The sequence below is a fragment of the Tursiops truncatus genome, chromosome 4 (assembly GCF_011762595.2).
Source record: "Tursiops truncatus isolate mTurTru1 chromosome 4, mTurTru1.mat.Y, whole genome shotgun sequence".
Lineage (NCBI taxonomy): Eukaryota > Metazoa > Chordata > Mammalia > Artiodactyla > Delphinidae > Tursiops > Tursiops truncatus.
This window is the reverse complement of record NC_047037.1, coordinates 126,794,393-126,820,901: the sequence shown is the minus strand read 5'-3', so window position 1 is coordinate 126,820,901 and position 26,509 is coordinate 126,794,393. Positions and strand designations below refer to the sequence as shown.

General features: G+C 35.5%; 1 long non-coding RNA gene across 1 annotated transcript in view; it reads left to right on the top strand.

Annotated features, from left to right (window-relative positions):
* LOC141278499 (uncharacterized) overlaps positions 1-4,728 on the top strand; it is a 105,923-nt gene extending 101,195 nt beyond the window's left edge. Inside the window, exon 3 of the long non-coding RNA XR_012331262.1 lies at positions 3,267-4,728. This is a non-coding gene — a long non-coding RNA (uncharacterized lncRNA). The remainder of the gene's footprint in view (positions 1-3,266) is intronic.
* The last annotated feature ends 21,781 nt before the right edge of the window (positions 4,729-26,509 follow it).

The following is a 26,509-nucleotide window of genomic DNA, read 5'->3' as shown; positions in this document are numbered from 1 at the left end:
AGGACCTATTATTGCATAAATACAAAAAATACAAATAAAAATGGGAAAATGGAGACCATCTAGCTATATAGGAAATCAATGAGTTTGGAAATTAAGGAAAAATTCCCTGTGCATCTTTGCTGATTTGATTAGACAAATTCATCTGTAAACCAGTTAGTTTGTAAGAAGCTGTATTGTCTTCAGTGAGCATGAAAACTTATGTTTTTTAGTACTAAAAATTCTACTGGTCTCTGAATGTCTCCTTTGTCACTAGCAATTGATTTGACTCAAAGAGGTAAGAAGAAAACTCAAGTTCTTAAAAACTATATCCAATTACACATAATAAGGTGATGACATTATTCTCAAAGACACTTAGTATTGAAAAATAGCAAAAAAACAAAAACAAAAAAGAAAAACACACATTGACCTGCTAAAAACTTAGTCTGATATAAAACATGAGCTGGATAGTAGCAAAATAGATGATACTTTCTTATAAAATTAAACATCCATTCACCACACAACCCAAAAATCCCACTTCTAGGTAGATCTGAAAGAAAAATGAAAACATATTTGTACAAATATCTATATACAGATGTTTATAGCAGTTTTATTCATAATCACCCAAAACTAAACCCAAATGTCTGTCCATCAGCTGGGAAAATGTATACAAATTATGACATATAATGGAATACAAAAATAATGCAACAGCATTGCAGAATTGCAAATCTATTATGCTTATTGAAATAAACTAAATTCAAATGGCTACATACAATATGATTCAATTTATATGACATGCTGGAAAAGGCAAAACTATATGGACAGAAAATGACTGTTAAGGGTTGGATATGAGAGAAAGGATTGGCCACAAAGTGGCATGAGAGAATTTTTTAGGGTGAAGGAATTATTCTATATCTTGATTGTGGTGATGATTTCCCAATGGTATGCATTTGTCAGAATTCATAGAACTGTATAACTTAAAGGGATGAAATTGACTGTGAGTATATTATATCTCAAAACCTAACTTAAGAAAAAAATAATTCAGTAACTCAAGCAGAACTTAGGACAATTTCTGGCACATAGTAAGCATACAGAAAATACTAGCTGCTATTGTTACTACTGACACCTTTGTTATTATTATTGAAATGACAAAAACATTTTCCAGAAAGTGAATAGCTACAAGTTTTATAATATAGGATGAAAAGATGATGCAATTTCAATTAATTTCATTATCATATATTGAAACGGTCAAATAAATAGTTCTACAAAAGTGCAGATAAGCTAAATAGTAAATTTGCATTTAGAAATAAGTCAAGCATTATATACTTTTGCTCTTACAACATTCTATCTAAATTTCTAAATCAGATTAAAAGTGTCCATGTATGCATTTATTCATGCAATATTTGCTGACCATTTACCATGCATCAGTTTTTTGCTATACATTGGGAATATACTGGTTAAAAAAATACCACTAATAATTGTTACCCTTGCATAATCTATTTCATTGCATATTCAAATCATGTAATAATAGTAAAGTCAAAAATATTTAGGACTGAATAGTAATATATTTGTATAATCTTAAAACAATAATGTTTCTGTGCTACATGGTTGATAGAAGCCAAGTCAAGTAGAGCAATTGATGATGATATATATGTAACACTATTACATAATTTTAGGGGAAAACTAACAAAAATCGTTTAATGGGGAGTTGTGATGTAAAATTATGTTTGAATGGAGGATGGCCCAGCTACTCTTGTTGCATAATAAATTATCTCAAAACCTCTCTGTGTTAAACACACACACATACAACTATTTCAGTAGTGTTGTAAACTCTGGGGTTCAGGATGGCTTTATCTCAACTCCACAATATCTAGGGCTACACCTGGGAAGACTTGCTAACTGGAGGCTTAAATCATCTGGTAGTGCTTTTACTCATACCACTGGTTGTTGATATTGCTTTTTGGCTGAGTCTAGAGGCTGGGTTGTTGGTTGGACACCTACAAAGTGCCTCTTCAGTTCTAATTAATGTCTAAGAAGGCTCATCTGCCCTTCCTCCCAGCATGGTGATGGGGAGCAAATATCCCAAGAGAACAAGGTGAAAATGCATAAAATTTTTATAATCAAACTTTGGGAATTTTATGACATCATTTCAGCCATACTGTTGAAACAGTCACAAAGGTCTACACAATTGTTATGTGGAGGGTGAGCAAGGCATATTCTACCACATCACCACATAAAAGGAAGGAATATCAGAGACACATTAAGAAGAGCATGAGGACGAGCCATTTTGGAAAATGCAATCTGCTACAAAAGGTGAAAGCTTGCCATAGAATTACATGAACATTGATATAATTAGCAATTGGCAATTTCCCATTTGGAAATACAATAATTGGCACCAGAGTTAGTGAACATCACATGTTTGGCCTTAAATATTTAGATTCTCAGTGCAATTGGGAATCATAAATTATTTCCCTTCTATAGGAAAGTTTTCTATTGATATTTAGGTCATAAAAGCAAAACTCGTTATTTATAACTAGCCAGAAATGCACTCTTTAGCAGACATGTATTCACAACATTTATCAAATGTTTATTATGTGCTAAGCATTAGTAATACATCATGTTTTCCATATAAAACTATTATATTAAATACTCTGCCAATTTTAGGATTTTTTTTCCTTTCAATGTCATGCATTTTACTTCTACAGAAAATTTTTCTCATCTTACAATTGTTAGTTGGATACTATTGATTACTATTAAGGAAGTTCAACTAAACTAATATGCCTTTTGGGGAATGGGCTGAGATGAAGAACTCAACGCATTTCTTACCATTTTTTTTTTTTTTCTCTGACAACGTTGTTCTATGGGATTGAATTTAAAATCACAGGATATCAGTTTGTAATGACCAACAAATACAACCTCCAAAAACCTGAAGTTAAAAACCTCGCACAAGAGTATTATGTATCTCCAGGCATGATATTTTCTGATGTTTAGACAGCACAACTCTTCCCCAGCGTAGGCAAAATTCAACTAATCATGGCAATAACATAGGAATGCCAAAAGCCTTTTTTTTGTTTTCCAGTATCCTTTCATGAGGTTGCTATGCATCCAGGCCCTTCCGTCTTTGAAAAGTCTAAGTAGAAGGTGGACTTAGTAAGAATGCTTGCTACTCACCAAATCTATTCTATATTCCAGAATGATGGAAGAGAAAAATAGCTCTGACTGATAGAATGCAGATGAAAATAATGTAAGTCATTTCATTAAAGGACCTTCTTCTCTTGTTCAATGTCCAGATGCAGAGGACTTTAAGACTCCAGAGGACCTTGAAACACTTGGTAACAATGGAGGGTACTAGAAAAAAAGAACCTTGACCCCTGAATCACCACAGGAAGAGCATTACAGAGGTTTTACAATGAATATCTGCATTGAGCTTGATGGAGCAAGGATAAATTTTATCCTCTGCTGAAATCTGGAAGATTGTATTTTACATCAATTAACCTATTCTGGGTTTCCCTGGTGGCACAGTGGTTGAGAGTCAGCCTGCCGATGCAGGGGACACGGGTTTGTGCCCCGGTCCGGGAAGATCCCACATGCCGTGAAGTGGCTGGGCCCGTGAGCCATGGCTGCTGAGCCTGCGCGTCCGGAGCTTGTGCTCCACAACGGGGGAGGCCACAACAGTGAGAAGCCCACGTACTGGAAAAAAATAAAAATTAACCTATCCTGTTCAATACTGATAGTATTGTGGGACAGACAGAGGTAAGGTTTGAGGTTTCCTATATGTAGTTTTAGCACAAGTAGCTGAAGAACAACATCATTAATTACATGTGAGGAAGTGTATGAAGATTTTTTTTTAAATAATAAAAATTGGTAGTGTAGCAGACCTAGTTCTTATACCCATGAGATCCTTTCAGGGCCGCCAGCTCATCTACACAGACATTCTCCAGACCTTGGGCCCTTGCCTGTTTCTTATGGAAGAGGCATAATGATATCTCATGGACTGCCCATGTCCAGATTACTCCATTGTTCTACCACCTCTAGAGATTGGAGCAACCCTCATTCTCTGCACTGACTGATGAGGAAAACCTGCCCTACCTTTACATTGGCCAGACTGGACCTGGGGAATTTCTGGTTCTTCTTGTTACCCACAGGAGCCAAATTACACAGCCTGGAGGTGTGAGCAAAGCAATGCTTCATGGGGCACACCGTGACCCATGAAAAGCAGGATGTTAGATTTTCTTCTTCAGTAAGATCTTAGAAATGAAAATATGAAAAACAGTTCACTCAGATCAAGCAAATGTTTCCCTATAAAACACCCACATTTTCTTGTGTATAAATAGGTTAATTTGGAGAAATGATGCTAACATACAAAATCAATTGCTCAGTAAATAAAGGCTGATTTTCTGGTGAATAAGCACTTTGGAACTTAAAATAATGTAAAAAGTTTTAAGCTGAAGTGGGCAGGTACAGTTTTATACTCTGGTAAATATTTGACTGCTGTGCTTTTAAATGACCATTGTAACTTTGAAACCACATTCTGATTTAACCCTGGAAGGTTTAAAAAACAAATCATGGCCTAGGAAAGTCATAATTATAGAGAAAGTCATAATTATATATAATTATATAGTTGTGTGTTAGGTTAATAAATGGAATGTTAAAAATTTTTGTATTGAACAAGAGTAAAGCATTCTGGATGTATAAATAAAACACAGTTGATTGATGATCAGTGTAGTCATGTATGTGTTCATATATCTTCAACCCCATCAGACCTGATAAATATTCACAAAAAATGTGCCCCAACCTCAGATTAACTTATCTGTTTAGAAGTTTGCTTTCACTATGAGATTGATCATAAGAACTTAAAGTTAGAGACTGTTATTTATACTTTTTTCAAATAGTAACATTATACGATGTATCTGATAAGTAGTAGGGGTCAATAAAAATGAGTGAAACTAATTTCAGAAGAAAGGTAAACATTTGAGGCTGAAAATAAATAACTCAAAAAGGAAGTGTTGTGGGACGTATCTTAAGAAATTTACATTTTCATTAATTCTTCAACATTTAAAAAATTTTATACTATCACGAAACTTTCAGAAAAATTCTGCAAGGATATCACACATTTATAAACATCATATAATGATTCCAGGAAATATTTTTTACTTTTAAAACGTTTTTCATCAGTGTTACATAAACTTTCATGGGAATAGGTTCACTTGCGGATAAAGAATATTGGATTGCCGCAGAGCCATAAATTACGAATTCCAACCAGTTGACAGATTCAGCATAAAAAGAGGAAAATGCAAACTCAAAAGTTTGAAATGTAAATATGTTGCCCAAAATCATTAAAAAGTCAGTTTGCATGATACTTTCAAAGCTATTTCTCAAAAAAAAAAAAATTGTTTAAGTAGACAGTATTGCTTACTTTGAAGCTAGCTCCCAAGAAAAAGGGGCTGCATTTATCCTATTCACCATGAGAATAAAAATACAAATACGAGATTTATTTCACACATTGCTTAGCATTATCCCAGGTCTGCAGTTATAGTATATCTACTGTGTCATTCTAAACTTTTATATAAATTTATTGCTATAGGAGACCTTTTTACTTAAGACCTTTCTGACTGGTAATCATGCCATTATGGAAGCATTCATCTCTCATAACTATATTAATGGGATTTAATAAGCAAGTCAAGGAGACAGCAGGGGGTCAAAAGAATTGGAATTTTTCTGGCTGTGAGTTAATCAGTGAGGCTCTATGAGCTGCTGGGTCTGATGTCATTTTGGAAATATTTTGCTCTGTGCTTGTTATTGAGTAATTTTATAATCTGATTTTAGGAGAAATCACTATGTACTATTTTCACTCATTTATTGTTGCAAGATTTAGTTATAGAGCCCTTGTTTTGTACAATGCCACATGCTAGTAGATTTGTGTGTTTGGTGAAGGGAGAAGAATAAGTTATAAACTGGACATGAAGGAAATTACAATCTCATAGCAGAGATGACACAGGAGTCCAAGTGTAAAGACATTGTAGGGAATGCTAAGAGCATTGATATCACTCAAGGCTTGCACTTGTCTCCTTCCTCTGTACGTTTGTCTCTTTCTTTCTTAGTTCAAGATTCTATCACCAGGATTATATCAGAAGTTTCAGACATGTACATCCCATTTCCACTACAACTTTCTATCTTTCAAGTCTCTGTGTTAATCTACCCCCATTTGAACTCTTTCTCAGCTTCCTTTGAATTTAAATTCCATTGAATCTCTCATTTTTATCTTTACCCAGCTGTACCTTTCCTCTTTATTTTACATCCTACCAAGCTTCATGATTTAGTCTTTCAATGAATTTTGTAGCAGTACTCAATCTCTTTGAATTGTCCTACTCCAACAAGTCTGGCAAAACCCCAACCCAGTTCAGACCAAAATAATCACTTTCACTTTGCTTGCATCTATAAATCTAAATGTTGCATATCTGTACCAGTGTGAGGTTGCCAACTTTAACCTTGATAACGTTCAGACAGTCTGACAATACTACACTGTCTCTCTGCTTTGTAACCAAGAGCCTCCTCAATTTTATCTTGTTATCCAAAAGTAACACACTCCCTGGAATTGAATTTCCCTTTCTTTTCTCATTCCATTGTATGTCAACCACATCTATCTAATTATCAAAGCCAGAAATTTAGGTGTCACCCATGACTGCATTGTTCCCTTACTTGATAATTCCAATTAATCATGAGGTCAAGTCAATTCTGATATATATGTCCATCTATTTTTCTACAATTCCACTGTTAACTCCTGATCAACTCACCATCGTCTTTTTTATTTTAAATATTTATTTATTTATTTGGTTGCATGGGGTCTTAGCTGCAGCAGGCGGGCTCCTTAGTTGCAGCATGCGAACTCTTAGTTGCAGCATGCATGTGAGATCTGGTGTCACAGTGGATAAGACCACACTCCCAAAGCAGGGGGCCCAGGTTTGATCCCTGGTCGGGGAACTAGATCCCACATGCATACCATTGTCTTTTGAATAGATAATTAGAGCAGACTCTTAACTCACTGCCCTGCTTCCAATTTTGCTTCTTGCCAATACATCCTATACATTGAAGACTGACTTGAAAAATGCAAATTTGATCATTATTCTCTTTTGCTTAAAATACTTCAATAGGTTTCATTTCATTTAGGAAAATGTCACATCTCATGACTTACAGGCATCCTATTTCTTGGTCATACATACTTATCTAGCATCATATCTGTTTACTCTTTCTTTATTGCCATCTGTATCTAGCAATACTGAATTTATTTTTATTGAAGTATAGTTGATTTACAGTATTATATAAGTTTCAGGTGTATAGCATAGTCATTCAGTATTTTCACAGGTTATATTACATGAAAAATTATTACAAGATAATGGCTATAGTTGTCTCTGATGTATTCTCGTTGCTTGTCTGTTTTGTACATAGTAGTTTGTATCTCTTAATGCCTTACCCCCTTCCCTCTTTCCTCTGCTAACCACTGTTTTTTTTTTCTATATCTGTGATTCTGTTTCTGTTTTGCTTTGTATCCATTTGTATTATTTTTTAGATTCCACATATAAGTGATATCATGCAGTATCTCTGTCTCTGTCTAACTTATTTCACTAAGCATAATCTTCTCTAGGTCCATCCACATTGCTGTAAATGGCAAAATTTCATTCTCTTTTATGGCTGAATTACATTCCATTGTATATGTATACCAAATCTTCTTTATCCATTTGTGTGTTGTTGGACACTTGGATTGCTTCCATATCATGACTATAGTGCTGCTATGAGCATTGGGGTGCATGTGACTTTTTGAATTAGTATTTTCTTTTCTTTTTTCTGAATATATACCCAGTAGTGGAATTGCTGGGTCATATGGTAGTTCTATTTTTAATTTTTTGAGGAACTTCCATACTGTTTTCCATCATGACTGCACCAATTTCCATTCCCATCAACAGTGTACAAGGGCTGCCATTTCTCCACATCCTCTCCAACATTTGTTATTCATAGTCTTTTTGATGATAGACATTCTGACAGGTGTGAGGAGATATTTCACTGTGGTTTTGATTTGCATTTCCCTAATGATTAGTGATGTTGAGCATCTTTTCATCCACCTGTTAACCATCTTTGGGAAAATGTATATTTAGTTTTCCTGCCCATTTTTTGATTGGCTTTGTTCTTAACATTAAGTTGTATGAGCTGTTTATATATTTTGGATATTAACCCCCTTATCAGTGACATTATCTGCAAATATTTTCTCCCCTTCCATAAGTTGTCTTTTTGTTTTGTCAAATGGTTTCCTTTGCTTTGCAAATGCTTTTAAGTTTAATTAGGTCCCATTCGTTTATTTTTAATTTTATTTCTTTTGCCTTAAGAGAGAGATCCAAAAAATTATTGCTATGATTTATGTCAGAGTGTTCTTCTCATGTTCCCTTCTAGGAGTCTTATGGTTTCAGGTCTTATATTTAAGCATTTAATCCATTTTGAGTTTATTTTTGTATATGGTGTGAGGAAATGCTCTACTCTCATTGTTTTGCATGCAGCAGTCCAGTTTTCCCAGCACCATTTTTTGAAAATAATATCTTTTCTCCACTGTATAATCTGCTTCATTGTTGTAGATTAATGACCATAGACGCATTGGTTTATTTCTGTACTATCTATTCTGTTCATTAATTTGTGTCTGTTTTTTGTGCCAGTGCCTGATATTTCAGTTTTGTTCTTTTTTCTCAAGATTTTTTTTTTTTTTTTTTTTTTGCAATTTGGGGTCTTTTGTGGTTCCATGTGAATTTTAGAATTATTTGTTTTAGTTCTGTGAAAACTGTCATGGGTATTTTGATACAGGTTGCATTCAATCTGTAGATATCTTTGGGTAGTATGGCCTTTTTAACAGTATTAATTCTTCCAATCCAAGAGCATGGGATATTTTTCCATTTCTTTGAATCATCTTCAATTGTTTTATAGTTTTCAGGGTATACAGCTTTTATCCCCTTTATTCCTAGGTATTTTATTCTTTATAATGCAATTTTAAATATAAAATTATATTTTATATAAATATAATGCAATGGGTTTTTTTGTTGTTAGTTTTCATTTTGTTTTTACTTTCTTTTTCTGATAACTCTTTATTAGTGTACAGAAAAGCAATAGGTTTTCAAATGGCATGATACTTTATATAGAAAACTCTAAAGTCTCCACCCAAAACCTATTAGAACTATTTTTTAGTTAACTTCTTAGATGTACCTTATTATCTCTTGCATCTGCAATTTTGTTTAGCTTTTTCTTTGGTTAGAAGTGCTCCCCTTTTATCTTTGAGTGAATTCTGTTTACCCTTCAGATTCATGAAGGCCTGCTTGAAGTATACTGTCCTCTTTTCCTTATACCAAACATGCTTGATTCTAAATTGTTGCTTAATAACCATATTCTCCACTGGACTATGTGTTCTTTGGAAGCAGAGAGTGTCTTTGTCTTGGCCTCTGTTTTCCAGCATGCACCTAGCACTCATAAGGTGTTTAGTAAATATGATAAAATAATACATGATGAACAAGTTCATAGGAGGGAAATATTATTCAGATGGTATCATGGCTGAAAAAATTGGTTAACAAGTTTCAATGATAATAATAAAATAACAAGAGTTAGGGCAGAAAATATGAATAGTCCTGTACTTCATTAACGAAATTGAATTTGTTATTATGAAGAAAATGTAAGGCTTAGTTTTACTGGTTTATTCTAACACTGAAGAAATAAAATCAAAATAAACTCAAAATGGATTAAAGACCTAAATGTAAGTCCAGACACTATAAAACTCTTAGAGGAAAACACAGGCAGAACACATTTTGACATAAATCACAGCGAATATTTTTTGACCCACCTCTGAGAGTAAAGAAAATAAAAACAAAAATAAACAAATGGGACCTAATGAAACTTAAAAAAAAAAAAACTTTTGCACAGCAAAGGAAACCATAAACAAGATGAAAAGACAACCCTCAGAATGAAAGAAAATATTTGCAAATGAAGCAACTGACAAGGGATTAATCTCCAAAATATACAAACAGCTCATGCAACTCAATATCCAAAAAAACCAAACAACCCAATTAAAAAATGGATGGAAAATCTAAATAGACTTTTCTCCAAAAAACATATAGAAGGCCAAGAGACACATGAAAAGATGCTCAACATCACTAATTATTAGAGAAATGCAAATCAAAACTACAATGAGGTATCATCTCACACCGGCCAGAATGGCCATCATAAAAAATCTACAAACAATAAATTCTGGAGAGGGTGTGGAGAAAAGGGAACCCTCTTACACTGTTGGTGGGAATGTAAATTGATACAGCCACTATGGAGAACAGTATGGAGGTTTCTTAAAAACTAAAAATAGAACTGCAATATGACCCAGCAATCCCACCCTTGGGCATATACCCAGAGAAAACCATAATTCCAAAAGGTAAGCACACCCCAATGTTCACTGCAACTCTATCTACAATAGATAGGACATGGAAGCAATCTAAATGCCCATCAACAGAAGAACAGAAAAAGAAGATGTGGTACAAATATATAATGGAATATTACTCAGCTATAAAAAAGAAAGCAATTGTGCCATTTGCTGAGATGTGGATGGACCAAGAGACTGTCATACAAAGTGAAGTAAGTCAGAAGGAGAAAAACAAATATCATATTAGTGCATATATGTGGAATTTAGAAAAATGGTACAGATGAACCGATTTCCAAAGGAGAAATAGAGACACAGGCATAGAGAACACATGTATGGACACCAAGGGCTGACGGGATGGGTGGGATGGATTGGGAGATTGGGATTGATGTATGTACACTACTATGGATGAAGTAGATGGCTTGTGAGAGCCTATTGTATAGCACAGAGGGAAAAAGAGGAACAATCTGTTTGCAGGACATATATTATTAACCTTAAAAATGCATTCCAATATTTGTTAGGTGCAGACAAATACTGTTTGATTCCACTTATAGGAGGTACTTAGAATAGTCAAATTCATAGAGTCAGAAAGTACATTTGTCGATGCCAGGGACCAGGGGGTGAGAGGGCATGGCGAGGGGGAATGGGGAGTTAGTGTTTAATGGGGACAGAATTTCAGTTTAGGAAGGTGAAAAATTTGGGAGATGGGTGATGGTGAGAGTTGCACAACAATGTGAATGTACTTAGTGCCACTGAACAGCACAGTTAAATATGGTTAAAATAGTGTGTTTTATATTATGTGACTTTTACCATAATTAAAAAAAAAATTAAAATCAAAGTTACACTCACTTTTTCAGAAAACAGAGGAAGAAAGCTGATATTTAAATCACTATATGAGTCCAGACAAATACTCATAACAAAAGCTGAAAAAGATCTTGCAAAAAAAAAAAACAACAACAACAACAAAAATAAAATTATAGATCATTATTAGCCATGATCAACATTATGGGTTGAATCACCCTCAAAAGGTATGTTGGAGTTGTAATCCATTGTACTTAAATGGACCTCAAAGGCAGTATTCTGAATGAAAAAAAAAGTCTCAAAATATCACATACTGAATGATTCCATTCATACCACATTCTTGAAATGACAAAATCATAGAAATGAATAATACATTTTTGGTGTCCAAGGGGTAGGGATGTTGGAGGTGGAGGAGAATGGGTGCGTTGATAAAGAGGTAGCACCAGGCAGATCTTTGTGGTATTTTGATTGTTGTGGTTACTACACTAGCATAACATAAATGATAAAATGATGGAACTAAGTACACATTCCGTATTAACATCAATTTTCTGTTTTTGATATTGCATCATAGTTGTATAAGGTTTAATCTTTGAGAGAAATATGGTGAAAGGTACATGGGAGTTCTCTGTACTATCTTTGCAATTTCTTATGATTCTGTAGTTATTTCAAAACTAAAAAGTTAAATGTACTATTTATAGTGAAGAAACAGGTTTTTTAAAAATTTATTGTGGAAGAATACTTTGGAAAAATACAATAAGATTGCTAGAAAACAAATAAAACAAAGATACACAAAATATAAACACATTCATTTTTAGAATCAGGAATATCTTCCAGTTTTATAAATGTAATTGGAACAAATGTAATATATAAAAAAATAAAATAATTTCAAAAATAGTATACTTTGCTTATTAAAAGAATGTGCATAGGCCATTTATATAGAGAATTTTTATTACACTATTTTCTTTCTACAATCACAACTAAACAAAATTTCTAAGTGAAATGTGATTTCATATAATAAACACAAACACACACTTTGAAAATGCTCTGTATATAAGTATTTACAGATGTTGGATGTGATAAATGCAAACAGTTTTTTTCTTCCTTGTTAACATGGCTAATCTAAATTTTACTGACAACAATGCATGACATGATGACTGTCTGTACTATTTCTAGATTTTGTTTTGATGACACTCACTGTATAGAAGCCAATCTCACAGATGTAAAGGGGGATGGAACAAGAGCCTTTAAAATAAGTTCAGCAAGCTAAGCTTATTTGTTTTTAACTTACATTCAAAAATAAAGCAAGTGATAGCATACTTTCAAAATTTATCTTTAGTGTTTCATCAGTAGCTAGTTCTATCAATGTATACTTCCAATATGTTTGGAGCCTTTGGCAGGCTACGTAGAAGCACTTCTAATGGCTTCTACTTGGCCTTTCCCAACATAAAAGCCTGCACTGCACAGGTCAAAGAACAAATATGTGGGGGCTGTGGCAGCTATTAATTATGTCTATTCCAACTATGCTTTCGGGAACTGGGGAAATCAAAGAATGGGTTTGGGACTCACTCAACTTACTGTGAGAAGGACCTGAGTAAAACTCCATTGATCATGTGACTTCTGTAAACCCCTACTATGACTGGCAGATAGTGACATTCTGGTCTCCTGAAATTGGTGTTAGTTTAGAGTTAGAAGACTCTTAAGTGTCTGATGATTTCCATTTTTCCCAATGCAATTGTTACCCTGGTAAAAGGCCAGAGGTCTTTGGAGAAAAGTCTGGAAGAATGATAAATAACATAAATTTTCAGTATTTTAGAGGGATCCTTCCTCAAGAGGACCTGACCTCTTCATTCAAAGAGTTCTGGGTTTATGTATTGGCTCAATTCTGGAAATTGACTGACTCTTGACTCCATTTTTATGATTCAAGTACACTTGACCTAGAACTTTTCTGTTTGTACACATCAAGTAAGAATTTAATAGACTTCCTATTTATGTCACTTCTAGGAACTCCACGATTAACTAACCAATGCCATAAATCTGCATGAGTCAGACTAGTTTGATTGCTGCTTTGACTCTGCTGTCCATTATGATAACCACACCCACCTTGCCTTTGGTGGTGGAATGCTGCCAATTGACCCCTGCCACCTCTGGATCCAATTCCTTTCATTGCTTTTAGCTTTTCCAACTCAGTGGCTACTGTTCCTACTGTAAGGTCTGAACTATAGGGAAGAGTAGATATGGAGTTTTTCAGGGATGCTGGGGCTCCCCTTACAAATTTATTTCTCAAAATATTGGTGAAAGTTATGTCTTCTGGACATGTCTTCATGTGTCTTACGTCTTCAGTGTGAGTGACTAGGTATTAACCTACAAATCCATTCTAATAGTCCATTCTCCCTAAACCTTTCAATCCCTTCCTCTACATGAAATTAAGGCAGGTGGAAAATTTCCACTTCACTAAGGTGGGTCATCTTTTGGTCCATATTTCAACAACTCAATCAAAAACAACTGTTAGAGCCCTTTATAATCCCTCAAACTGCAACATTAAATGCAGAATCTCTGCTTAGTGGACCCATATCAATAAATTTGTCCTGATTCACATTTATGCTCCTCCCCCCCATTATCTAACACAACTTTAGTATCCATTCCCACCCAAGTTCCCTGGACTTCTGCTTGTATAAGTGAGAAAGGTCAAATAGTTCTTTTGAAGTGTAGCACATCTCCTCATGGGTCACACTTTTTACCTCATCTTTAGGGACCTCTTGGGAGTTGAGTCCTTTTATAGGTACTGAAGCAAAGAGGAGTGGTGGGGTGGATCCTGGAGGAGAATCAGAATTGTCTTACATGACAACTGCCTCAAGGGAGGCCATTGCTGTTTTCTCAGGCAATACAGAGTTAAGCCCTTCAATCTGAAGTAGAAGGGCTGCTACCACTGAGTGTGAAGATGCTGCTGCCACTGAAGGTGGGGAGGCCAATCCACTGGAGGTGGGGAGACCTCTGCTACTGGCAAAAGGACTCATCAGAATTTAGAAGTCCAACATCCCCAGCTTCATCTGGTCTTCCCACAAGTCCTCTTCCCAACTTACAGAATCCCACTTATTCCTAATCCTCATTTTAACAGTAGACACCCTGCGAGGCTGGGAGTTCAACATGTAATTCAGCCAATTGCAGGATAAGCTTCTGTATTTGATTTCCTGCAATTTAGTCGCTGTGGCTACAGGAGATAAGGGTCTCCTTCAGAACACACACAGAAGCTCTTAGCTCACTTATACAGCACTTCAGCTGGGAATTCAAATCCCTGAGTTCATGTTTTTCTTTCACCACTTTGTCCAGCAACATTAGGAGCAACCAACCATTTCCTTCATATTCCTTAGTTTTCCAAAAATGTTCCAAAATATCAGATACAGAGTAACCTACCTTCTTGCTTCTGATGAGTGGTTGTTTAAATACCCAATGCAATATTTTGTGTATCTCTATAAACAGTTCACACCATGTAATATCAGTGCTGTCTTTATTACTGGAAATAAAGCCTTTGGCATCTTTAAAACTAATTAGATTAGAGAGCCAATTCTAGAAACCTCAGAAACAATTCAGCAAACTCATTCTTAAAATCCTTCCCCTCTAAAACTACTCCAGTATCAAAATCCGTATTAGAGTTAGTCAGAGAAACAGAAAAAATAGGATCATATAGATATATAGAAGGATATTTATAATAAAGTATTGGCTGACATGATTAAGGAGGCTGAGAGGACCCACAGTCTGCTACCTGCAGGCTGGAGGCCCAGGAAAGCTGGTTTCAGGTTAGAGAACTAGGCAAACCAATGTCAAAGTCCCGGTCCAAGTCCAAATTCCAGAATCAGGAGTGCTGATGTCAAAGGCTAGGAGAAAATGGATGTTCCCACTCAACCAGAGAGAGTGAAATCACCCTCCTTCCTTCTTTTGTTCTCTTCAGACCCTCAATGGATTAGATGATACCCACCCACATTGGTAAAGGCGACCTTCTTTACTGAGTTGATGAATTCAAATGCTGATCTTTTAGAACCATCCTCACAGACATTCCCATAAATAACACTTCGCCCACTGTCTGAGCATCCCTTAGCCCAGTCAAGTTGACACATAAAAAACATCACACCTTCAATTATATTTTTGGTGATAAATTTTTGCAAGTGTGAAACAGTAACATTAACATCTACCTAATTCATAATTGTTGCTATTAATTTCATAAAATCTGTAAAAACTAGTTTTTACAAAGCTCCTAAATTTGATTTTTGCCCTCCAATTTTATCTGCCATTGAAAAACATTTCATTCCTACCGTTTCTAGAAGTACTAATATTAAATGTACATAAAGCATCATATAAACAAGTAATCCTGGCTATCATTGGATATGTTTAAAAAGTTGGAACCAAACTGGTTTCTTATTTTACTAAAATATTAAGAGATTTCTTTTTAAGTAATTAAAACATTTAACAGAATTTTTCTTCTACATAACCATCATTCCTCTTCATGTAACCATGTGAATTTATAATCAGCGTCCATATTATCATTTGATATAAAAATATATCAAATTCAATTTATTAGTGTTTACTTAATTCACAAACTATTATGCTATTAAGCACTCTATTTAAGCTGACATTTTTTGCAGAGCAAGACTTTTTTGATAAACAAAGCAGTGTGTTGATCTGCATTTTGGTGCAAGCTCAACTTTATATCTAAGAAACTACCCAAATTTTTTCTGTTATAAATATTATACTATCATAACATACTCCTACACAAAACTTAATTTCCAAAATATACTGGTTAACCATTCATAGTTTTATGGTGTTCAGATCTAGTCATTTTAAGTCACTGATGAAGAAAAAAAGTTCCACCCATCAAACTGAAAATGCAGTATGATAATTGTTATGTTAGCAGTATCTGTGCATTAGTCTATTTTCAATTAAAAGCACTCTGTTAGCTTTAATTATTCTATGAGTTGGTCTTCTATATCATCATTCTGTTCCTGAATACACAGTATCATTGGAAAGTGATATTTGATTAAACTCATACCACAGATTCTTCCAAGCAAATATCTTTTTCTCCAAACAAATATCTTTAATAACATATTTTGCTAGAGTCAGCAATTGTATATATGTTTTATTTAGTCTCAGCAACCCAAAATGTTACATTATAAGAAGCCCACATAGCACCAGTATTTATATGTGAAATGTTGAACATCTGTTTCTGTCAGATTTTTAATGCAATAGTCTTTTTTACAAAGAACTCTTGGTTTTGAACATATTTATTTACATACTTCATGTAAATATCACTTAAATTTTGATCCCTTAATTATCCAATATATCTCCACAAATAATACACTGTGGTTTTAGCACATTATCTTCAATTATGGTTTAAAAGAATGATTGCAATATACTACGAATTGTATTTCTAAGTCAAATGAGTATGAACTCTTGGTCTTCAGCTCTTCATAATGACTTCCATCACTTGGCTAATACTGCTGTAGCATTCACAGAATGTATATCTCCTCTTAACAAGCCCAATGCAGTAAATTCTCCCTATGTAAATTTAGGTTGAAAATAAGGCAAATTGAAAATTTTCTTACGATCACTAATATTGTTAAACTATAATTTGAAAGGCAGGTATCAATAAAAATATACATGTTTCTAAAAATAACAAATTATAAAAATATACAAAAACTTACATTTTCTCAAAATTGTACATATACTTGAGTTACAGGGCACAAACTAATCTGAAAATGTCACATGTTGCAATGTGGTCCCACTGCATGTGATTAGAATACAGCTTTCACCATATGTGACTCACAACACCCTGTTTTATATGCTGGCCAGAAACATCTCCCTGATTAGAAACTTGAGTGGCTTGGCCATGTCAAATTGCAGCAAACTTTCTGAATGCTTATCCTTATCTCAAGGCTAATCCCTATCTCAATGTTTATCCTTATCTCAGTGTTTATACTTATCTTGCACAAACTAGTACCAAGGAGTTCTCCACTGGCTCCAGTCCACAGGATCACACTTTGAGTACCCAAGTCTAAAAGGCAAAAGATACATCAAAAAATAATAATAATGCTGCAAATATATTATAAGTACAGATCGTGATATGGTTATAATGGAAAAATACAGGGTGATATAAGCAAAGAAAATAGGATGCTATTTACATTAAAGAATCAGGAAAGTCCTTTCAAGAAGTATGAATGGATGAGGGGCACCTCCTGGGTACAAAAAGAGAAAACATCAAATTGCATAGAATCTTGGAACTGAAAAGAGGGCAGAGTGGCCATAGGTTGTGAGATGGCAATGAATCCTAGGAAATGAGCAAAGTGAGGGAGGAAAGCCCAGAGCGCACAGGACACTATAAATTGTATTAATAAGTCTGAATTTTTCCTAAAGGCTATGAAATGCCATTGAAAAGAACAAGATAGGTTGTGGTTGTGGGGAATGATATATATTCAGATTTGCAGCACATGGACCAGCTTTGGAACAACTCTGTTGGAAGAAGCCTGGAATCCAGTATTAGTCTGGGTGTAGAGGGTAGGGTTGAGAAAGAGGCCAAAGATGAGGCATTTTCATCTTTGACAATCTGTTTGCTGTGATTGTGTATCTCACTTATTTTTGTAGCATATTGTAGAAACTCAAAAAACATCTTTTAATGAATTAATAAATGAATTTATTCTGTATGCTGTACAAAAAGTATAACTTCTTTTCTTAATACAAAATTTCCCAGTAGAAATAAGAATATAAGGTATATTGATAATTCATACTGTTCCTGAGAAAGGATAAAAATAACTGTATTTTAAAAATTATAAACCAAAGTTCTTATGGTAATGCTCATCCTCAAGTCACTTTTAAAAATCACTAGCAATGTGACAGCATTATTGTTGATATTTAAAAACTGAGCCAGCTTTTCTAGATATTTGTAGGATGACTTTGTAGATAAAATACAAGAGTAAATATTTGTGCTAGATTGTTTTACTGCACACAGTTTTTCATTCTTCCTTTCCTATAAGGGAATTGTAAATTGATGCTTATTGCCATAGAGTTCAATGGGCCCTTTATGAAAGGACAATGTATTTCCTGGTCTACTGACATTAGACTTGACTGTGTGATATACCTTGACCAATAGGATATGAATAGGCATGATGTATAATGGACTGGAGAAGAATATTTAAGAGGTACTAATACATTTTGCCAGACCATTTGTTTCTACTTTCTGTCTGGGTCCTGGAATGGAAATTTACAAATAAGGATTGCATGTGACCACACCCTACATGTAACATGAACAAGAAATAAATGTTGTTTTATTGTTGTAAGTCACCGAGATTTTATGGTTGTTTTGTCCCCAAAGCAAATCTGTTAAAACAACCTCTACTGTTACAGCTTGGCTGCCTGAATTTACTGTGTATGACAGAGACCCCATCATTATTTGTTCAGTGATGAGTTTTTAATGTTTGGACAGTACAAACATAAAATTAGAACTCAATAAATAACTTTGGATGAATTAATGGAATAGTGAAATGAGTGAATTAAGTAAGAGGATGGTCATCTTCATCATTGGCATATTTTGAAAGTCAAGAAGAAATAGAGAAGGAGACCTTCAAGATTGTGGAGGAGTAAGACATGGAGATCACCTTCCTCCCCACAAATATATCAGAAATACATGTACACGTGGAACAACTCCTACAGAACACCTACCGAATGCTAGCAGAAGACCTCAGCACTCACCAGCCCAAGAGGCTTGTCTGCTCACCCGCCAGGGCGGGCGGGGGCTGGGAGCTGAGGCTCGGGCTTCGGTCAGAGCACAGGGAGAGGACTGGGGTGGCTAGTGCACCACAGCTAGCTGGGAGGGAGTCCGGGAAAAGGTCTGGAGCTGCCGAAGAGGGAAGAGACTTTTTCTTGCCTCTTTGTTTCCTGGTGTGCGAGGAGAGGGGATTCAGAGCGCTGCTTAAAGGAGCTCCAGAGACAGGCACGAGCCGCAGCTATCAGCATGGACCCCAGAGACGGGCATGGGACACTAAGGCTGCTGCTGCTGCCACCAAGAAGCCTGTGTGCAAGCACAGGTCACTATCCACACCTCCCCTCCCAGGAGCCTGTGCAGCCCACCACTGCTAGGGTCCCGTGATCCAGGGAAAACTTCCCCGGGAGAAAAAACGGTGTGCCTCAGGCTGGTGCAATGTCATGCTGGGCTCTGCAGCCGCAGGCTCACCCCACATTCTGTACCTCTACCTCTGCCCAGCCTGAGTGAGCCAGAGCCCCCGAATCAGCTACTACTTTAACCCCATCCTGTCTGGGTGGGGAAAAGTCACCGTCAGGCGACCCACACAAGTGGCGGGTCCAAATTCAAAGCTGAACCCCAGGAGCTGTGAGAACAAAGAAGAGAAAGAGAAATTTCTCCCAGAAGCCTCAGGAGCAGTGGATTAAACTTCCACAATCAACTTGATGTACCTTGGAATATCTGAATAGACAACGAATCATCCCAAAATTGAGGCAGTGGACTTTGTGTGATTTTGTAGGTATAGCTTTGTTTTTACCATTTCTCCTAGGGTCCTATCTGCCCGTTTTTATTTTTTGGGTTTTTTTTTAGTATAGTTTTTAACGCTTGTTATCATCGGTGGATTTGTTTTATGATCAGGTTACTCTCTTCTTTCTTTTTTTTTAATTACTTTTTTTTTTATTATTTATAATATTATTTTAATTTTTTATTTTAATAACTTTCTTTTTTTCTCCCTTTACTTCTGAGCCATGGGGTTAACAGAGTCTTGATGCTCTGGCCAGGTGTCAGGCCTGTGCCTCTGAGGTGAGAAAGCTGAGTTCAAGACATTGGTCCGCCAGAGATTTACAGGCTCCACGTAATATCAAACAGCAAAAGATCTCCCAGATATATCCATCTCAATGTTAAGACCCAGCTCCACTCAACAACCAGCAAGCTACAGTGCTGGACACCCTATGACAAATAACTAGCAAGACAGGAACACAACCTTACCCATTACAGAGAGACTGCCTAAAATCATAATAAGGTCACAGAAACCCCAAAAGACAACACCAGACACAGTCCTGCACACCAGAAAGACAAGATCCAGCCTCATCCACCATAACACAGGCACCAGTCCCCTCCACCAGGAAGTGTAAATACCTGCTGAACCAACCTTAGCCACTGGGGGCAGACACCAGAAACAACGTGAACCACGAACCTGCAGCCTGTGAAAAGGAGACCAAAAACACAATAAGTTAAGCAAAATGGGGAGACAGAGAAACACACAGCAGATGAAGGAACAATGTAAAAACCCACCAGACCAAACAAATGAAGGGGAAATATGCAGGCTACCTGAAAAAGAATTCAGAGTAATAATAGTAAAGATGATCGAAAATCTTGGAAATAGAATAGAGAAAATACACAAAACCTTTAACAAGGACCTAGAAGAACTAAAGAGCAAACAAACAATGATGAACAACACAATAAACAAAATTAAAAATTCTCTAGAAGGAATCAATAGCAGAATAACTGAGGCAGAAGAATGGATAAGTGACATGGAAGATAAAAGAGTGGAAATAATTACTGCAGAGCAGAATAAAGAAAAAAGAAAGAAAAGTCTTGAAGACAGTCTCAGAGATTTCTGGCACAACATTAAATGCACTAACATTCGAATTATAGGGGTCCCAGAAGAAGAAGAGAAAAAAAAAAAAGAGAGACTGAGAAAATACTTGAAGAGATTACAGTTGAAAACATCCCTAATATGGGGAATGAAAAGGTCAATCAAGTCCAGGAAGTGCAGAGTCCCACACAGGATAAATCCAAACAGAAACACGCAAAGACACATATTAATCAAACTATCAAAAATTAAATACAATGAAACAATATTAAAAGCAACAAGGGAAAAACAACAAGTAACATACAAGGGAATCCCCATACGGTCAACAGCTGATCTTTCAGCTGAAACTCTACAAGACAGAAGGGAGTGGCAGGACAGACTGAACTGATGAAAGGGAAAAACCTACAACCAAGATTACTCTACCCATCAAGGATCTCATTCAGATTCGACAGAGAAATTAAGACATTTACAGGCAAGTAAAAGGTAAGAGAACTCAGCACCACCAAACCAGCTTTACAACAAATGCTAAGAGAATTTCTCTAGGCATGAAACACAAGAGAAGGAAAAGACCTACAATAACAAACCGAAAACAATTAAGAAAATGATAATAGGAACATACATATCGATAACTACCTTAAATGTAATTGGATTAAAAGTGCCAATCAAAAAACATAGACTGGCTGAATGGATACAAAAACAAGACCCATATATATGCTGTCTACAAGAGACCTACTTCAGACCTAGGGACACATACAGAATGAAAGTGAGGGGATGGAAAAAGATATTCCATGCAAATGGAAATCAAAAGACAGCTGGAGTAGCAATCCTCAAATCAGACAAAATAGACTTTAAAATAAAGAAGAACACTCCATAATGATCAAGGGACCAATCCAAGAAGAAGACATAACAATTTTAATATTTATGCACCCAACATAGGAGCACCTCAATACATGAGGCAAATGCTAACAGCCATAAAAGCAGAAATCGACAGTAACACAGTAATACTACGGGAATTTAACACCCCATTTTCACCAATGGACAGATCAACCAAAATGAAAATCAATAAGGAAACACAGCTTTAAATGACACATTAAACAAGATGGACTTAATTGATATTTATAGGACATTCCATCCAAAAACAACAGAATGCACTTTCTTCCCAAGTGCTCATGGAACACTTTTGAGGATAGATCATATCTTGGGTCACAAATCAAGCCTTGGTAAATTTAAGAAAATTGAAATTGTATCAAGTATCTTTTCCAACCACAAAGCTATGAGACTAGATATCAATTATAGGAAAAAAAATCTGTAAAAAATACAAACACATGGAAGCTAAACAATACACTACTAAATAACCAAAAGACCACTGAAGAATCAAAAAGGAAATCAAAAAATACGTAGAAACAAATACAATGCAAACACGATGATCCAAAACCTATGGAACACAGCAAAAGCAGTTCTAAGAGGGAAGTTTATAGCAATACAATCCTACCTCAAGAAACAAGAAACATCTCAAATAAACAACCTAACCTTACACAGAAAGCAATTAGTGAAAGAAGAACAAAAAAACCCTAAAGTTAGCAGAAGGAAAGAAATCATAAATATCAAATCAGAAATAAATGAAAAAGAAATGAAGAAAACAATAGCAAAGATCAATAAAATGAAAAGCTGGTTCTTTGAGAAGATAAACACAATTGATAAACCATTAGGCAGAGTCATCAGGAAAAAAAGGGAGAAGACTCAAATCAATAGAATTAGAAATGAGAAAGGAGAAGTAACAACTAACACTGAAGAAATACAAAGGATTATGAGAGATTACTACAAGAAACTAAATGCCAATAAAATGGACAACCTGGATGAAATGGACCAATTCTTAGAAAAGCACAATTTTCTGAGACTGAACAAGGACGAAATAGAAAATATAAACAGACCAATCACAAGCACTGAAATTGGGATTGTGATTAAAAATTTTCCAACAAACAAAAACCCAGGACCAGATGGCTTCACAGACAAATTCTATCAAACATTTACAGAAGAGCTAACACTTATCCTTCACAAACTCTTCCAAAATATAGTGGAGGGAGGAACCCTACCAAACTCATTCTACGAGGCCACCATCACCCTGATACAAAAATCAGCCAAAGATGTCACAAAGAAAGAAAACTACAGGTCAATATTGCTGATGAGCCTATATGCAAAAATCCTCAACAAAATACCAGCAGACAGAATCCAACAGCACATTAAAAGGATCATACACAATGATCAATTGGGGTTTAACCCAGGAATGAAAGGTATCTTCAATATATTAAATCAATCGATGTGACAAACCGTATTAACAAATTGAAGGAGAAAAATAATTTGATCTTCTCAATAGATGCAGATAAAGCTTTTGACAAAATTAAACACCAATTTATGATAAAAACCCTCCAGAAAGTAGGAACAGAGGGAAATTACCTCAACATAATAAGGGCCATATATGACAAACCCACAGCCAACATTGTTCTCAATGGTGAAAAATTGAAACCCTTTCCCCTAAGATCAGGAACAAGACAAGGGTGTCCACTCTCACCACTATTATTCAACATAGTTTTGGAAGTTCTAGCTACAGCAATCAGAGAAGCAAAAGAAATAAAAGGAATCCAAATCAGAAAAGAAGAAGTAAAGCTGACTCTGTTTGCAGATGACATGATACTACACGTAGAGAATCCTAAAGATGCTACCAGAAAACTGCTAGAGCTAATCATTGAATATGGTAAAATAGCAAGATACAAAATTAATGCAAGACATCTCTTTCATTCCTATACACTAATGATGAAAAATTTGAAATAGAAATTAAGGAAAGACTCCCACTTACCATTGCAACAAAAAGAATAAAATACCTAGGAATAAAGCAACCTAAGGAGACAAAAGACCTGTATGCAGAAAACTATAAGACACTGATGAAAGAATTTAAAGATGATACAAACAGATGGGGAGATATACCATGTCCTTGGATTGGAAGAATCAACATTGTGAAAATGACTATACTACTCAAAACAATCTACAGATTCCATTCCATCCCTATCAAAATACCAATGGCATTTTCCACAGAACTAGAACAAAAAATCGCACAATTTGTATTGAAATACAAAAGACCCCATATAGCCAAAGCAATCTTGAGAAAGAAAAGTGAAGCTGGAGGGATCAGGTTCCCTGACTTCAGACTATACTACAGAGCTACAGTAATCAAGACAGATGGTACTGGAAGAAAAACAGAAATATAGATCAATGGAACAGGATAGAAAGCACAGAGACAAACCCACACACATATGATCACCTTATTTTTGATAAAGGAGACAAGAATACACAATGGAGAAAAGGCAGCCTCTTCAATAGTGGTACTGGGAAAACTGGACAGCCACATGTAAAGTGTGAAATTAGAACACTCCCTAACACCATACACAAAAAGAAGCTCAAAATGGATTAAAGACCTAAATATAAGGCCAGACACTATAAAACTCTTAGAGGAAAACATGCAGAACACTCTATGACATAAATCACAGCAAGATCCTTTTTGACCCACCTCCTAGAGAAATGGAAATAAAACCAAAAATAAGCAAATGGGACCTAATGAAACTTAAAAACTTTTGCACAGCAAAGGAAACCATAAACAAGACCAAAAGATAACCCTCAGAATGGGAGAAAATATTTGCAAATGAAGCAACTGACAAAGGATTAATCTCCAAAATTTACAAGCAGCTCATGTAGCTCAATAACAAAAAAAAAACGAACAACCCAATCCAAAAATGGGCAGAAGACCTAAATAGACATTTCTCCAAAGAAGATATACAGACTGCCAACACACACATGAAAGAATGCTCAACATCATTAATCATTAGAGAAATACAAATCAAAACTACAATGAGGTATCACTTCACACAGAATGGCAATCATCAAAAAATCTACAAACAATAAATGCTGGAGAGGGTGTGGAGAAAAGGGAAGCCTCTTGCACTGTTGGTGGGAATGTAAATTGATACAACCACTATGGAGAACAGTTTGGAGATTTCTTAAAATACTAAAAATAGAGCTACCATATGACTCAGCAATCCCACTACTGGTCATATACCCTGAGAAAATCATATTTCAAAAAGAGTCATGTACCACCATAGCCAGGAGGACATGGAAAAAGGCTAAGTGACCATTGACAGATGAATGGATAAAGAAGATGTGGCATCACACCACTGTAAAGCAATTATACTCCAATAAAAATGTTTAAAGAAAAAAGATATGGCACATATATATAATGGAATATTTTTCAACCATAAAAAGAAACAAAATTGAGTTATTTGTAGTAAGGTAAATGGACCTAAAGTCTGTCATACAGAGTGAAGTAAGTCAGAAAGAGAAAAACAAATACCGTATGCTAACACATATATATGCAATCTAAAAAAAAAAAAAAAAGTCGTTCTGAAAAACCTAGGGTCAGGACAGGAATAAAGACCCAGATGTAGAGAATGGACTTGAGGACACGGGGAGTGGGAAGGGTAAGCTAGGACGAAGTGAGAGAGTGGCATGGACATATATACACTACCAAATGTAAAATAGCTAGTGAGAAACAGCCACATAGCACAGGGATATGAGCTTGGTGCTTTGTGACCACCTAGGGGGGTGGGATAAGGAGGGTGGAAGGAAGAACAAGAGGGAAGAGATATGGGGATACATGTATATGTATATCTGATTCACTTTGTTGTAAAGCAGAAACTAACACACCATCTTAAAGCAATTATACTCCAATAAAGATGTTTATATATATATATAAAGAAAAAAAGAAGAAATAGAAAAGTTTAGATGTAAAATGGGATCATATCAAGAAAAGCCAGGAATAGCAAATAGGTCATTTTTTATGCGTTAAAATAGAATGAACAATTTGAGAGTTTTAATTATTCTTTAAGTCATTCTAATTTGTCGTTTCCTTCTACTAGCCCCCCACGTGTCCTCCCAACACAAGTATTTAAGGTTTCATCTTGATGTTTCATCAGTTTTCAAATATGCTTACCAATCACATTTTTTGAAACACCTTCTCCTTTCTAAAACGCCACACTCTAGTGGTTTTCTACTTACTTCCCTGCCTTTTACAGACATTAAGTGCTGACATTAGTCACAGCTTCATCCTAAGCCCTCTTTCTTCACACTCCACACTTAACTTGCTGAATTACTTCATCCATAATCACAGCTTCAGTTACTTACCTATTCAAGGATAACTGACACAATTACATCTCTAATATTCACCTCTAAGTGGAACTTTAGCTTTATATGGCCAACCCTGTTTTTAACATATACAACTAGATTTTTCCAAGACAGGGAGCAAGGTCAGAGTTATGGAGTGCTTCTGAAAGGTTTCCTAAAATGAGAACTAAAACCTGCCCATTGAGTTTAGCTACCTAAAATTATCAGGATTTGTTTTGGTGAAATGATAGAGGTAAAATCCAAATAGGAATAAGATGAGGAATTAACAATTGATGAGGAAATTGAGAGAGTTAACATGGACAACCTTGCTGAAGTTTATGATGAGATAAAGAGACAGGTTGTCAGCTTTAGGAGGAAGTGAGTATATTTAGATTCATACAGATTTCACATTTGTTTGATCGGTAACAGAAAGTAAAGCTGTAATATATCTTTTGTAAGAGATAATTATTATGTTAGAGGAATAAATACTATA